The following is a 10,759-nucleotide window of genomic DNA, read 5'->3' on the forward strand; positions in this document are numbered from 1 at the left end:
CCTGTGACTGTTGCCCTGGGTCCTAGCAAAAATTTACAAAAAGATTAAAGGATATTTTATACCATTTCCAGAGGTACTGTTTAAAGGGTACTCCATCAGAAAACTGATTTTAAAAAATCAGTCCCTTTTTAATGACCTGGCAAGATGAAGTTCATACTACTGATGTTCACACTACTCTCTGCAGAGTCAGGAAAACAGTGCCTTGGTTACCCTTTCAAGGCTATCTTGGTAAACGAGAGTTAAAGACTTCCATTATTTTAAAAATAAAAGGCTACATTTTAGAGAATGGGAAGCCCCTAAATTCATGAATGTGCCACACCTACAAATTTACAGTCACAGGCTATAATTTTACCAAACAAAGGCTATGTGATGCATTTATCATGATATATATGGTAGTTTAAGAGTCCTAGACTTTATTCAAAAGGATTAATGGGGATAGCATGTCCTTCGGCAGGCTAGATTTACAGCAGTCTTACTAGCAGATATTTTCTACAAGTTCACAAAATGAAGATTTTTAGGACTATGAACCTTAATCTCCCATCACAAAGATTTTTAGGATCCACACTTCCAAGAGTGGCCTTTGATTTAAGACTACCTTTAAGTGGCTGTAAAATGTCTCATGTTGGTGTCAAAAATTGAAACACCCCAAATCAGAGACCACTTTTGAAAATTTGGGTCTAAGTGATTTGACCATGGTGAAACAGAGAATTGGTGGTACAGTCAGAAAAAATAACACCAGCTTTTAAAGACGTGCTAATATAACTGGACATATAGCAAAGCCTAGTTTTCCATCCCCTACATCAATGCTATGGTAAAATGGGCATTTTGCATAGACTAGAGGTGGTGGGTGAGGAAGCAAGATGAGATAAAGGATGAACTTTAGAAAGATTGTAGAGAAAGAATTGATAGGATCTGGTAACAACTTGGAATGGGAGAAGGAGGAGAGAATGTGACACCATGGGTTGCAAGCATGGTTGACAAATAGAACAGTGTGATAGAGGGAAAGTTTGGGGGAGAATGATGAGTTTTCATTGTGCTGAACTTCCAGAAAGACCTATTAGACAGCTGGAGTACTGGACAGAGGAGGAAAGTTAAAGTGAAGTGACAGATTTGGAAGTTTTTAGGCAGAGAGTAGCTGAAAGAGGTGCAGCTGGCTCCTCCCTCCCCCCCCCCCCCCGCCCTTAGCTTGAAGTGGCGTTATTATATACAGGGTTTACAGTTTTGTTCAATAGTTTTCAGCATCCTGACTATAAAAATTGTTCCAATGCCACTGGCTGAAACCATAAAAGTAGGTCTGGTCACCTTGGGATACAATTTGGAAGGGAAATAAGAGGGGACCAAGATCAAACTCTGAGGGATGCCATCAGGGTAGGGAGTGGGAGGAGCCGTCTCTCAAGGATATGCTGAAGGAGCAGTTGGAGAGGGAGAGCACTGAATCAATAAGCCCAAGGAAAAAGCCTGAAAGAAGAGAAAGAGATTGATAGTGTCAAAGGTGGCAGAGAGGAGGAGGAGAAAGAGACTAATGGGTAACTTTTGGTCAGTATGGTTGCAGGAAGGGTGGAGAGGATGAAAGATGCATTGCAAAGGATCCACAAAAGATTCAGAGTAGAGGAAATTAAGACATTGGGAAGAGACTGCTCACTCATGGAGCAGGGAAGCAAAGGCAGTAGCTGGTGAGGGGGACAAGTGAGGGAGAAGGCAATGAGTTACCTGTGAGGATTTAACAGGTGCAGGACTCATCCCTCTTCAGAAGTTTCTTGCCTCCTATTATACCTCAATATAGATCAGCAGAATCTTTTTTTCTCTATATTCCCATGTACCCATTCTGAAAAGGTCTCTGGACTTCTATAAAAATGCAGGGGCTTTTGTACACTAGACAAAATCTATTCTAGATTGCTTCATTCACTGAAATTATGGTGCACAAAGCAATTCTGACTGCCCCATTTACAGACCATTTACTCCCCTTTCATTGTGAGGCTTTCCTATCTGTCCCTGCGTAGGACATAGCAGCTGCTACTTTGTCCTATAGCTTGGCTTCCTCAAAGGCTGTCCCCAGTTCTAAACACTAGTCATTGAATGTCTCCCCAGAGGTTTGCTGTTCCCCATAAACAATGCAGAGAAACATCTGCTTGTCTCATATGGATCTCATAATTTTTGCTTTGGGTTTTATCCAGTACTACATGGAAGAGTGGTGCCTCCCAGCGTCCGAGACCTGACTATGAGGGACATCACTGACAATAGTCAATGCCTCTATTTGTAGCTGATTTTGGAGAGAGGGACAGGACAGGTAGGAAGAAGAGGACTTATGATCGGTTTCACTCTACGGCTTGCCACACATGGTTCACTCTCTACACTTCAGGCAGATCAACCCTTTCAAATACGTGGTGGTTGTTTTTTTTTATTTGCAATTGCACTCAGAGGACCCAGTCAGCATTAGGGTCACATTTTGTTGGGCTCTATAGAAACATATAGGTTCAGATTACTTGTGGCCATGTGCAGCTGTGAAAAGGCAAGAAAAAATCTTTCCTCCTCCACCTCCACTCCTGCATTCACTTGCCTGGCTGCATGGGGGGCCCTCATGATAGCAGTTCCTGCACTCTGGGGAGTAGGATACTAAGAACTGGATGCAGAGGAGGCAAGATCATGATCCTATCCCACTCTGCACCAGTTTGTGGAGCTGGGATGATGCGTAAGGGGGAGCAATTGGCACTTTCCTCATGGATGATGGCACAGATTGGCTCCCCCACATGCAAAGAGCAGCCCTGGTAAAGAGTGAGACTGAACCTCACAGGCACAGTCTCTTTCTGATACTCTTCCTGAGGCAGCACATCACCTTCAGGGTATGGCTTAAAAATCACATCTTCTCTCGTAGTAAGAGAGAGTCCCTGCCACGAAGAGTAAATCTAGATTAAAATGAGGTACAAGGGGTGGGTGTAGCAGACAATGGTGTGGGTGGGACTGGGGGAGGGAAGATGAGGTAACACTAATGGGAACACAAAGTTAGAAATAACATGTCTAAAAACCCTTAAATAAGGGCCTTCCAGATGCAGGTTTTGGTGGTGGTTTTTGATTTTTTTTTTTTTTTTTTTTTTTTTTTTAATCTACGATACCTCAAGCATTGTAGTTCACTAACTCGAAAAACACAGATTCCCACAGCCAAATTCTGCCCTCACTTAAATTCTCAAACACTACTAAATTCAGTGAGTCTGGTGGCACCTTAAAGACTAACAGATTTATTTGGGCATAAGCTTTCGTACCAAATAAATCTGTTAGTCTTTAAGGTGCCACCAGACTCCTTGTTGTTTTTGTCGATACAGACTAACACGGCTACCCGGTGATACTAAATTCAGTGGGGTTAAACAGATAGGGCAGACTGTCATTCAGTTTTTCTAAATTAATAGCATTTTCTGGTAGTTAAAGCATGGAGCTTAGAGCCTTCTGTCCCATCTCAGGTGCTAGCATGTTGTAGTACCTTGGAAAAATTTAATGTATTGGTGCCTTTGCCTTTGATCATTTTGTAGAAGGGAATACTGTTTAGCGACCTCACCAAAAAATAGTGAGACTTAGGGCAGGTCTACACTACAAACTTGCATCAGCACGAGTAATGCTGTGATGCTTCTGGTTGAAGACGCTCTAAATCGATGGGAAAGAGCTCTCCTCTCGGCTTAGCTACTGCCTCTCTAAGAGGTGGAATATGTCGGTGGGAGAAGCTCTCCTGCCAACGTAACGCTGTCTATGTGGGGGGTGGGTAGGTCTACGTGGGGGGTGATATAACTACACCCCTGAGCGACATAGTCATACCGAAGGAAGTGTGTAGTGTAGACCTGGCCTTTGGTTTTGTAAAGCTGTTTTTGGATTGTCATCTCTGAGGAGGAAGGAACTTGATTTATTTATGTTTTGTACAACTGAGTGCACTGTCAGCCCTTAAGAAATTATCAAAATTATAGTAATTTCCTCATGTGAGAGGTTCGACGTGTGTGCTAAGTATTATTGTTGTTCTATGTTAGCCTGAGGCATCATATATCTTTGGCTTTTGATTGCTATGATCCACACCCGTCCCTTGTGTTTGTAGTAATCTGTTACATATGTAGGTTTGTTTTTGTATGTGTCCTGACCTCAAATAGGAACAGCAAAGATTCTCTTTGGGAATACTGGTGATGAGATACATATCCTTTCTATCCATGTTGGTTCCCTCCCTTCCCCCTTGCTGACATGGTCTTCCCCAGGCTTTGGATTATTTTTATTTTATTTTATTTTTCTGTTTTTCAACCTGTTCTTTTGTTGGCTTTTTCTTTGTCCGTGTGTTTGGGTGTTTCCACATGCTGATGTGTCAAAATAACACCGGTTCTTTCACTAAAGGAATGCCTCTAGAGAAAGTGACCTAAAGAAGAGCTCTGTGTAAGCTCAAAAGCTTGTCTCTTTCACCAACAGAAGTTGTCCAATAAAAGATATTCCCTCACCCACCTTGTCTCTCCTCCTCTTTCAATAGTCCAACAAGGAAAACGTGATGCCCCGTCAGGGAGAAAACCTGGAACATTATAAAGACTGGGATGAGTGATGTATTAGTTGAGTGAAAACTAATTACGTTTCCCCTAATCCTTCAATATTTGAAAATGTGTATCTTTCTCTTTCCCTTTTGCCCTGGTGCCCCCATTTTAATCCCTCTCCTTCATGCCCATATACCTCCTCCTCTTTCTTCCCCCCCACCCAAGGAAATAATGACCCTAATTGCAATGGGTTGTTAGCCTGATTGGCCTGATGACACAAAAATAAATATTCCCCTCACCCTGTCCCAGCCCCTCGATAAGAGTTCTGCCTGAGCAATGACTGAAGATCAGACTCTAGTAGAAGGGAATAATATAAGCGTCCATATGTTGTTCTGGGATAGCCTTACTCTGGCTTTTCACAGCTTAAAAACTGAGCTGCCAAGTTGCAGTCAGAGGCTGCAGGGAAGTTAATATTTACAGGGTCAGAGGGATATCTGATAGCATAGGAAGAGAAACTGATTAGATTATTATTACTAATCCACTTTTGTAGCATGAAAAGAGCAAGATTTTGAATCAAATAAAGATCTATTTTGTCTACTGTAAAATATAGAGGAAGGGATAGTCCTGTGATTAGGGCACTAGCCTAGGACTTGGATTAAAGTCCCTGCAGTGCCACATACTTTCTTGTGAACTTGGGCAAGTCATTTAACCCCTTCTGTGCTTCAGTTTCCCTTTCTGTAAAATGGGACTATGCTACTTCCCTACCTCACAGGATTGTTGTGAGGATAAATACATTTAAAAACTATGAGGCTCTTAACTTCAGTGGTGATGGGGGGAGGTTGTATATGTCCCTAAAGTAGATAGAATATAGCATCAAAACTTTTGTATTGGTTTATTTTTATAGGATGTGGGGTTTTTTTTGTGTTTTTTGTTTTGTTTTGTTTTTTAAACTAAACTGTGCACGGAGAGCTCATTGGCACATTTTAAAGAATACAAATAAAATTGCCTACAGATCGATCTCTAGAGATATGTAGTCCAGGCAAAAATGCTGCTTCAGAGTCTTACTTTCTCCATGTGTGGTAGTTTTTGAGGAGAGTAGGAGAAGGCTGTTGGGGGGAGGGGCAGCTGCTATATTCTGCATGAAGTGTTTTCCTGCTGCTTTCAAAATTCATGTTCTCTGTCAGGCCCCAAATTAGCTATCCATCCCTGTAAACCAAGCATCTAAACACATGCTTAAGCATGTGCTCAACATTAAGTTTTTACAGTTAAGCGCTTTGTGGAATAAGAGTGGATTTAAGAAGGTGCTTAACTGCGTTATTGAATTGGGGCCTCAAATCTGACTCTTTAAAACTCCAGTCTTGCACACACTGCAATCAAAGGCAAAAATTCCTTTGTCCTCAATGATGCAGGACTGGGCCCTATGGTGATAATGCATCTTGTGTGCACAGATGTCAACATGTGGAAAATCTAGTGTGTCATCAACTGCACTTCCACTGGCTTTCTCCACATCCGTCCTTTCAGATGTCTGCTCATTCATTTTCTAACTCGCACCATTTATTTGTCACAAGAAGAACTTATTCATTGGCTGTTCATTTGTTTTGATTTATTTTTTCACCAGATTTGAAAAACCTGGAAAGTCACCATTCCTTGGCTTCCCCCTGTCGGGCAAATCCAACTGCCATCTGTGGTGGTGTGGCCCCTCTAACTCTCTGTTACTATGCCAGGATAGTCTGTCAGGAAAAACATGGCTTTACAAGGGTGTAGCATGCCACGTACTGTGTGTTCTCTGTCTGCCCCCAATTTCTGCTGTAATCCCACCTCACAACAGCACTCTTGTGGAAATGTTGCATGTGTCTTTTGCTGTGGCTATACTGCAGCATATCCATGAATAGGAACATACTACTTAGGCTGGTTACACCCATGCAATGTGTATGTGGTCTGTCTTAGGTATAAGTAAACACAAGTAGCTCCCCATATGGCATATAAAGCCTGTGCTTCCTATGTAATTGGGTTGTTAAAAGTGTAGATATAGGGGACCAAATTGTGCAGTTCTTACCTAGACCTTATTCAGGCAATATATCCTCTGGCCTGAGTAAAGATGGGATAATGACTACATAGTTACTTATGGCCAGATGTTGCACTCAGCTGTACACGAATTACTTCCAGTAGATGAGTTCCCCTTACATACAATTGGGAAAGAATGTTGCCCTAAGTATTTCTTTTCTTCTGATAATGAACAGAGAACTATAAAAAGGTGAAGAATTTTTAATGTGTATAATTAGTGAAAGAGAGGAAAATCTTCAACTGTATTAGTACGAAAAGGGAAGGATTTTTTTTTTAAATGTCCTCTTGGATTTTGCTGTTACCAAAAAAAAAAAAAAAAAAAGAGCTCAATATCTAATCTTCTACAGTCTACATAATCGCTATTTCCTGTATTATGAAATGCTGGAAGCAGCTCTGAACTGCAACTGCACTGTAGTGGAAACAAAGCTGCCTTCTGTGAGATAAGATGTAGCAAAACAGCGCCCTCTTTTGTCCATTATATGTTATTCTGTCCCAACCATAAGAGTATTTGGGTTAAAAAATAGAACAAAATTGACATTCAGTTGCATCAGATTGAAGTTCACAGTGTTCTGCTTTGTCTCCATTTGATTTAAATGTCTGAAACACTGATATAGCTTTATAAGAATTAATATTATGCATAAATTTGAAGACAAGGCAACTATTTTTTGTTAAAGCACTAAAATATTGATTCTGAAACCTATTCTTTAATGATAGCAATAAAGTATTAAGGAAAACATATAATCAATGTGGGTTACCAGAAAGACTCTCTCTAATATCGTAAAAATGAAAAGCTTACTAATCTTCACTTTCTAAAGGCAAACTGGGCTAAATGTCTTCCTGGTGTAACTCCATAGATGTCAAGAAGTTTTACTGAGGATGAATTGAGACCTATATGTTTTCATAGAAATGTAGGGATGGATGGGACCTTAAGAAGTTATCGAGTCTGGTCCCCTGCGTTGTGGCAGGACCAGGTAAATGTAGACCATCCCTGACAGATGTTTGTCCAAACTGTTTTTTAAAACTTCCAGTGATGGGGATTCAACAACCTCCCTTGGAAGTCTATTCCAGAGTTTAACTACCCATATAGTTAGAAAGTCCCCCCCCCCCCGAATATCTAATCTAAATCTCCCTTGCTGCAGATTAAGCCCATTACTACTTGTCCTAACTTCAGTGGACATGAAGAACAATTGATCAGTCCTCTTTAATAACAGCCCTTAACGTATTTGAAGACTATCAGATTCTCACCCCTCTTCCCCCCCCCCCCTTTTCTCAAGACTAAACATGCCCAGTTTTTTTTAGCCTTTCCTCATAGGTCAGATTTTCTAAATCTTTGATTTTTTTTTATTGCACTTCTTTAGACTCTGTCCTGTTTGTCCACATCTTTCCTAAAGTGTGGTGCCCAGAATTGGACACAATACTCCAACTGAGGCTTCAGAAGGGAGCAGAGTGGGGCAATTACCTCTCTCGTCTTGCATATGACACCCCTGTTAGTACACCCCAGGATATGAGCCTTTTTCACTATTGCATCACATTGCTGACTCTCATTCAATTGGTGATCCACCATAACCCCCAGATTGTTTTCAGCAGAACTACCACCTAGCCAGTTAGTCCCTATTTTATAATTGTGCCTTTGATTTTTTCTTTGTAAATGAATACTTTCACTTGTCTTGATTGAATTTCATCTTGTTGAATTCAACCAATTCTTTGATTTATAATAATAATAATTAATAATTTGTCAACTTCTTTTTGAATTCTAATCCTGTACTCCACAATGCTTGCAGAGGATACCAGCTGGGAGGGTTTGCAGATTTTATAAGCATACTCTCTATTCCATTATCTAAGTCATTAATGAAAATTATTGAATAACACCAGACTCAAGACTGAATCCTGTGGGACCCCACTAGATATACCCTCTCAGTTTGACAGTGAACCATTGAGTATGGCCTTTCAACCAGTTGTGCTCCCACCTTATAGTAATTTCATCTAGACCACATTTCCCTAGTTTGCTTATGAGAACCTTGTGGGTGATTTGTCAAAAGCCTTACTAAAATCAAGATGTATCACATCTACTGCTTCCTCCCCCCCGCTCCCCACCCACTAGGCCAGTGACCCTGTCAAAGAAGGAAATTAGGTTGGATTGGCATGAGTTGTTTTTGACAAATCCAATTTAGCTATTTATCACCCTATTATCCTCTGGGTGCTGGCAAATTGATTATTTCATAATTTGTTGTAGTGTCTTTCAAGGTATCTATAATTCCCTGGGTCCTCTTTGTTTCATTTTTTTTAAAATAGGTACCATGTTTGCCTTTCTCCAGTCTTCTGGGACCTCACCTGTCCTCCCAGAGTTCTCAAAGATAACTGCTAATGATTTTGAGATTGCTTCAGCTAGTTCTTTAAGTATCCTAGGATGACTTTCATCATGCCCTGCTGACTTGAATACATCTAATCTAAGTATTCTTCAATCTGTTATTTCCCTGTTTTGGCTTGCATATGTTCCCCCTTGTTGTTAATATTGTATTGAGCATCTGTTCATCATCAACCTTTCTTTAGTGAAGACTGAAGCAAAATAGGCATTAAATACCTCAGTCTTCTTGATGTCATCTGTTATTAGCCCTCCTTCCCCACTAAGTAGAGGACCTACACTTTCCTTTGACTTTCTCTTGCTCCTAATGAATTTAAAGAGCCTCTTCTGATTGCCTTTTATGTCCCTTTCCTGGTGTAGCTCATTTTGTGCCTTAGCCTTTCTGATTTTGTTCCTACATGCTTGTGCTATTCTTCTGTACTCCTCCTTAGCAATTGTCCATGTTTCCACTTTTGTGGAAACCTTTTTACACACACACACACACACACACACACAATCAAATCCTTTTTGATTTCCAGGTTATTAAAGAGCTACTGATGGAGACATATTGGAGACCAATATGTCTCCATCAGTAGCTCTTTAATAACCTGGAATAACCTCCAATCTTCCTATCTTTCCTTTGCATTGGGATAGCTTGCAATTATGCTTTTAATATTTCCTTGAGAAACTGCCTGAACTCCTTTTTTTTTTTTTAAGATTTTTTTCCCCATGCAACCTTACATTGCCAGTTCTGAGTTTAAAGTCTGCATTTTTGAAGTCCATTGTCCTTGTTCTGCTGCTCTCACTCCTTCCTTTCCTTAGAATCTTGAAATCTATCACTTCTTGATCACTTTTACCCAAATTGCCTTCCACCTACCAATTCATTACCAATTCCTCTGTGTTGATCAGAATCAAGTCTAAAATGGCTACCCACCTGGTTACTTCTTCCACTTTCTGAAACAAAAAGTTGTCCCCAATATATTCCAAGAGCTTACTGGAAAGTTTGTTTTTTCCTGTATTACTTTTCCAACGGATGTCTGGGTATTTAAAGTCCCCCATACTACCAGGTTTTGTGTTTTGGATATTTCTGATATTTCAGTGGTTAATTACTGTCTAGATCTAGTAACTAATAATTGGTAATACCTTACTGTTTTCTAAGTACTTTAACAATCTGCGCACATCATGATATGATTCTCTGGACAGAAATGTAATGAGATACAGCAAAAAGGCTCCACTTGGTTTGTGACACATATTGTAAAATCAAGTTACTACAGTTCCTTGCTTAATTTTCCAGTTGGAAATATGCATTTAATAGCAAAATGCCTACACTCAGAGGGTATTTAATGATACATCTAAACTGTAAATGTTTCTTAGGTATTTTTATCTTGTGAAATATTTTCATTCTAGATTTTTGATGTTCTGAATAATTGTATCACCAGTTTCATTATTTTACTTGGGTTTTTTATTGTTTTGAGAACATCATTTGAAGTTACTGCTTTCAAATGTAAACAAACAATCCCATTAATTTTTGAATATGGAATGTTATACTGCCACTTAATAGCATAATGCCTACTAAAGCTTTGCAGAAAAAGGTATTTTGTTCAGAAGTCACACAAGACAAGTGATTTTGTTGATTGCCTGTATAATATAACGAGATAAAGCAATCCTAATAGTGCAGCCTGGTAACTTCAGTCCTGCTGTACATAGATGTTGATAAGTAGTGTTATGTTGGCATGTATCACTGTCATATGTCAAAGTATGAGGGTCAATTTACCACTAAAATGTCTTTAAAAATCCACATGGTGCTGTCCTAGCGTTCCCTGTAGGGTTTTCTCTGATTTCCCTCTCTTGAGTATGCGGTTACACT

The 10,759-nt window shown here is 40.0% G+C and overlaps 1 protein-coding gene across 4 annotated transcripts in view; it reads left to right on the top strand.

Annotated features, from left to right (window-relative positions):
• The window catches only part of LNX1 (ligand of numb-protein X 1), a 312,361-nt gene that overhangs the window by 23,123 nt on the left and 278,479 nt on the right, over positions 1-10,759 (top strand). The gene's annotated exons all lie outside the window — the stretch shown is intronic.

The sequence above is a fragment of the Chrysemys picta genome, chromosome 5 (assembly GCF_011386835.1).
Source record: "Chrysemys picta bellii isolate R12L10 chromosome 5, ASM1138683v2, whole genome shotgun sequence".
NCBI classification, from domain to species: Eukaryota; Metazoa; Chordata; order Testudines; family Emydidae; genus Chrysemys; species Chrysemys picta.